Source organism: Crocodylus siamensis, chromosome 13 (assembly GCF_052110815.1).
Source record: "Crocodylus siamensis isolate JL-2025a chromosome 13, ASM5211081v1, whole genome shotgun sequence".
NCBI lineage: Eukaryota > Metazoa > Chordata > Crocodylia > Crocodylidae > Crocodylus > Crocodylus siamensis.
The window spans coordinates 16,479,340-16,485,339 of NC_143407.1; positions in this window are offsets into that span (position 1 = coordinate 16,479,340).

Below are 6,000 nucleotides of genomic sequence, written 5' to 3' on the forward strand. Positions count from 1 at the left end.
CCTGCCACCCGCTGGGCAGGCAGGGGATACATGTGGTGAGGCGCGGCCAGCACTTGGCTTCTGGAGCAAACTTTGCCCCAGGAGCCACTGACTGGCTGTGTCACGCATCCCCTGCCCGCGCGATGGTCAGCAGGAGGCATATATGGCATCATACAGCTCTCAGGTCAAAGGCAGCAGGGGGCAGAGCTCCAGTCTACCTCTCCCGCATGCATAAAACCAGGAGGCACATGATGCCTCCCACACCTCCCCCAAGAGTGTGTGCAGTGCGGGTAGCCATGCCCCCACACCTCTGGACCAGCCACCCACAGCTCTGTCATATGACCTGACCTGGCCCCATGGCCCCATTCACTCTAGCCCCTACCCCACTCCCTCAATCACCTTGGGGACCTCAATCTGTCCCCTTCCCCTCCACAGACTTACCAGCTGAGCATTCATGAGAGTTGGCATTACTGGGTTGGGGGGGAGTGTTTGTGAGGTGGGGGCGGATTTCATAGATTTCATAGACATTAGGGCTGGAAGGGACCTCGGGAGATCATCGAGTCCAGCCCCCTGCCCAAAGGGCAGGAAGTCAGCTGGGGTCATAGGATCCCAGCAAGATAAGCATCCAATTTACTCTTGAAGGTGTTCAATGTAGGTGCTTGAACCACCTCCGCTGGCAGACTGTTCCAGACCTTGGGGGCTCGGACAGTAAAGAAATTCTTCCTTATGTCCAGCCTGAAACAGTCTTGCAGGAGTTTGCGACCGTTCGACCTCGTTATCCCTAGGGGCGCTCTGGTGAACAAACGTTCCCCCAGATCTTGGTGGTCACCCCTGATAAACTTATAGGTGGCCACCAGATCACCCCTGAGCCTACGCTTTTCCAGGCTAAAGAGTCCCATGGCTCTCAGCCTGTCGTCGTAAGGTCTGTTTTCCTGACCTCTGATCATGCGTGTGGCTCTCCTCTGGACTCTCTCAAGCTTCTCCACATCCTTTTTGAATTGTGGAGCCCAAAACTGGACGCAGTACTCCAGCTGCGGCCTCACCAAGGCCGAGTACAAGGGGAGAATGACGTCCCGGGATTTGCTTGAGAAGCATCTATGGATGCAAGCCAGCGTTTTGGTCGCTTTACTAGCCGCAGCATCGCATTGCAGGCTCATGTTCATCTTGTGGTCAATGATGATCCCCAAGTCTCTTTCTTCTGTAGTGCTATCCAACGTAGCACTGCCGAGCCTATAAGAATGCTGCAGGTTTTTCCTCCCAAGGTGGAGAACCTTGCATTTTTCAGTATTAAACACCATCAGGTTCTCGTCTGCCCATTTGCTGAGCTTGTCCAGGTCAGCCTGGATCACCCGCCTATCTTCTGGCGTGGATGCTTTGCCCCAAAGTTTGGTGTCATCGGCGAACTTGGCCAGTCCACTCCTGACTCTAATGTCCACATCATTAATGAAGATGTTGAACAGTATGGGTCCCAGGACAGAGCCTTGAGGGACCCCACTGGTCACAGGGCACCACGATGAGTGACTGCCATCAATTACAACCCTCTGGGTCCGACCACGGAGCCAGTTTTCCAGCCAGCGGATCGTGGTGGAGCCAAGGCCACAACTGGGCAGTTTGGCCAAGAGGCGATCATGGGATACCAGATCAAAGGCTTTTTTGAAGTCAAGATATATGACATCAATCTCTTCTCCCTTGTCCAGGTGATAGGTCACCTGGTCATAGAAGGAAATGAGATTGGTCAAACAAGACCTACCCGCAACAAACCCGTGCTGGCTGTCCCTTAGGATGTTAGCCTGGGCCAGTCCATCAAGGATGGCCTCCTTAATAAACTTTTCTAAGATCTTCCCCAGGATAGAAGTCAGGCTAATGGGCCTGTAGTTAGCCAGATCCACTCTCCTCCCTTTCTTGAAGATCGGCACCACACTGGCCTTCTTCCAGTCTTCCAGAGCACCAGGGGCTGGGCTATGACGCTCGCCAGCTCCTTGAGTACCGTGGGGTGCAGATTGTCAGGGCCTGCTGACTTGAAGGTATCCAGCTTCTCAAGGTGTTCCTTCACGAGGTCAGCACTGATGGAGGGTAGGGGATCCCCATCACCCGGATCTCCCTGTCCCATAGCAGGCATGGGCGTCCCATGGGACTGATGAAAGACTGATGCAAAGTACCTATTTAATAGGTTGGCTTTTTCCTGGGCGTCAGTTGTCAGTTGCCCCATCTGGTTTAGCAGGGGTCCAACGTTGCCCTTGCTTTTCCTCCGGCTCCCCACATATCTGAAAAAGGACTTTTTGTTGTCCTTGATGCTTGAAGCTAGTTGGAGTTCAGTTGCAGCCTTGGCTTTCCTGGTTTGCTCCCTGCAGGACCGGACCAGTGCAGAATAATTCTCCTTGGAGGTGAATCCCGTCCTCCATCCTTCGTAGGCTTTCCTTTTTAGCTGCAGGAGGTCCACTAGGTCCCTAGAGAGCCAGGAGGGCTGCTGTGCCTTCTTGCTGCCTTTCCTCCGTGTTGGAATAGATTTAGCTTGTGCATTGAGGATCGCTTCCTTGAGAAGCAACCACTCTTCTTGAACTCCCATCTCCCTGGGGTCACGGTCCCCGAGAGCCTGACCGACAAGCCTCTTGAGCTTGTCAAAGTCGGCTTTTCTGAAGTCAAGGACTTCTGTGTTGCTGACTGACTTGCCAGCTTTACGGTGGATGGTGAAGGTGATCAGCTCGTGGTCGCTGTCACCCAGCTTCCCATCGATCACTAGGTCGCCGATCAGGTCGTCCCCCGTAGCCAGTACCAGGTCGAGCAGCGCTTTGCCTCTCGTTGGCCCATAGACTTCTTGAGTCAGGTAGAGGTCATCCACACACGAGAGAAAGCTTTGCGACCGCTCGGATTTTGCTGAGCGATCTTCCCAGGAGATGTCCGGGTAATTGAAGTCACCCATGACAACCAAGGTCCTGGAGCAAGCAGCCTCAGTCAGTTCCCGGGCGAACTCCTGGTCAAGCTCAGGACTTTGAGTGGGAGGTCTGTAGTAGACTCCCACCATTGTGTCCCCTGTGCCGTATTCCCCACGAATTTTTACCCAGAGGGTCTCTAGCTGTCCATGCTGGTCGCCAACATCAGCTTGCAGGGACATGTAGCTTTCCTTCACATAGAGAGCTACACCCCCGCCCCTTTTGTCAACACGATGCCTCCTATACAGGGTATAGCCCTCTATACCCATGGTCCAGTCATGGGTGGAGTCCCACCAGGTCTCCGTTATCCCAATGACATCATAATTCTTTGCACTGAGCAGGAGGACAAGCTCCTCCTGCTTGTTACCCAGGCTCCTGGCATTAGTGTTGGGATGTTGGGGTGTGTTTATGTGGGGGGTTGTGGAGGCAGGGTGTGGATGTGAGAGAGGGTAGGAGGATGTGGGGCCCCTCCACACACTCCCCCACATGGTGCAGTCAGCAGCAGCAGGCAGGGGTACGAGGGGTGAACATGCTCTATGCAGGTGCTGGCACCCAGCTGCAGCCAGCGCTGCGCATGGGGGCCAGAAGTGCAGCCTGCCCAGCCTGCCTCTATTGTGGGGGCTCTGTACAGTGCAGCTCCCACACTCGCGCAGCACCAGGGAAAAGCCTGCACTGGAGTGGCTGCCTTCCCCAGCCCCTGCCATGCAAGTCTCAGGACTCTGCCAGGCGTGTAGGGAGGCCTGCCCCCTGGACAAGGGGCGGGGAAGGCAGCTGATTCCAGTGCGGGACTTCCCCCAGTGCCACACCAGTATGGGCGCTGCATGCAGGACTCCTGCAATAGAAGTGGGCTGGGCAGGCTGTGCTCCTCATCCCCACATGAAGCACTGGCTGGAGCTGTGCACCATGTGGGGCGGAGTGGGTGGTCCCCACACTCCCACCCACCCTCCCTCACATCCACACCCTACCCAGTGGAGCTCCACTGTCCCACTGGCCCCCTGGGTGTGGGCCCTGCACTGCTGCCAGCCACTGCCCCGTGTTCCCACCCCTTCACCACCTGCTGCCCGGTGTGAGCAGGATGCCAGGGAAGCCAAGCAGGTCCCCCCGGGGTGACTGCAGCAGCGGCAGCAACAGCCCCGGGCCCTTCTGCCCACATGGGTGGGAGCAAGGCACAACAAGGTATGTTGAGGGGAGGGGGGTGTATATGTGGGTGCCTCACTCCCATCCCTGTGGGTGGAAGGGCTGGGTGTGGTACAACTCAGTGATGGGTGCCCACAGGCCATATGCTGCCCGTACCCAATTCAGATGCTGCTTATCACAAGCTTCCTGCTGAAAGTGACCTACAAATATTTAGTTGAAAAAAACACTAACTGAAAGGTTAGGAGACTCTGCCCTGAAGACCAACAGCAGCAGCAGGTAAGAACAGCATACATTCCCAAATACAGTCCTAGTTGGTACATCTTCCCAGTTTTGTTCCAGGTCCTCCTAATTTGCTGCCCACAGCTTCTGCTCTGCTGAAATGCCCCAAAATTCACATGCCCAAAGTGTCACAGTGGGTAGGTCCACAGAGAAGTCCAAGGGGTGCCAGCTGTGCTGCATCATTTCTGGATGTAATTTTGCACCATAACCTTAATAGGCAATCGCCTCCTCAGCTCCCTGCTTTACCAGAAGACCTGTGAAAGGTCCTATTCTATTATGTTGGAGCCACCTGCCCGACTCTGGAATAGGTTAGAATCTGAAATGTGTCAAATTTCTCCTCTCTCTGCCCCCAGCTCTTCCTTAGTTTCCAGCCGACTGTCACTTCTTTGTTTGTCAATTTTAAGCTAGCTATTCGCAAGTTCCACTCCGCTCTCATAAGCATCCATCAGAATCTTAAACAATCCAACTTAATTTCTTTCACAGACCGTCTGCTGCCTGAAATTGTTGCATACAATGCAAGAGAGGCTCCGAATAAAACAAAACACTAAAAAAGTAAAGCTGCAATATCATACAGGGACCAACTGTGCCTGATCTAACATGTACTCAGACAAAACCGCTTCAAGACAATTCTGCTGCAGTCCCTTCCCCTGCTAGCTTCACATTTCATCTGCCTCCCCCTTTGTTCCACTCAGAAGCAGGCACCCAGGCCAGATTCAGATGTGCATGTGCAGTTTGTAGCGCTGCAAACCTCTTTGCAGCACCATAAACCACACAAGTTGCATGTTAAACTGTGTGCAGTAGTGCCAATTAGCAGCGCTGGGGCAAAATTTGCTACTGGGATTTCCCAATAGCAAAAAACAAAATCCCTGAAAAAAAAGCAAGACAAACACTGCAAAAGTGCTTCATGCCAGCACAAACATGGAGACAGGGGAGCAGGCATCCCTGGGCTGGCAGCTCCCCTGTCTGCATGTCTCAGCACAGGGGCTTTGCTGCAGAGCCCTTGTGCTGATACATGTGGAGACCACCTCGAGGAACACTGTGCTCCAGCCCAGCCACAAAGCCCCTGGGTTGGCTGCTCCCCCAGTTCCACATGCCTCAGCATGGAGGCCACTCCCTGTCTCTGCAAGCAGCTGGCCTCCCCGTGAGACCCCCCCCACAGTATATGGAGACAGGAAAGCAGGCAGCCCTGGGTTGCCTGCTCCCCTGTCTCCATGTGCCGCTCCCCAGCTGGGTTGGACACAGGGTGCCTCCATGTGGGAGCTACTTGTCCCCTAGCCCCAAGCTGAGGTACTGTGTAGCCCAGCCAGCCCCCTCCCTGCAGCCCGTGGAGCAGCAGGACAGTGTGTCTTGCTGCAAACTGCATGAATGAGGGCATGCACTGCAGCACAAAGCAGCAGCACAAATTTGTGGTGCTGCAAACGCACCCCTCTGCTCACATGGATGTAGCCCCAGGGAGCTGGGAATGTGCCACAGGTTATCAATACCATTCACCTACAGCTGAATTAGGGCTGAACCTTGGAGTGAACAAAAAACAGCACCATCACTTGCATCTAATGAGCTCTGGACGTTGGCTGTAATCACCAATACCAAAGCCAGGTACGGGTTTCTCTCGCTTTATGCTGTACACGTGTTCCTGGAAAATGGTGCATAACTCAAATTTCCATAAAGGGGACCC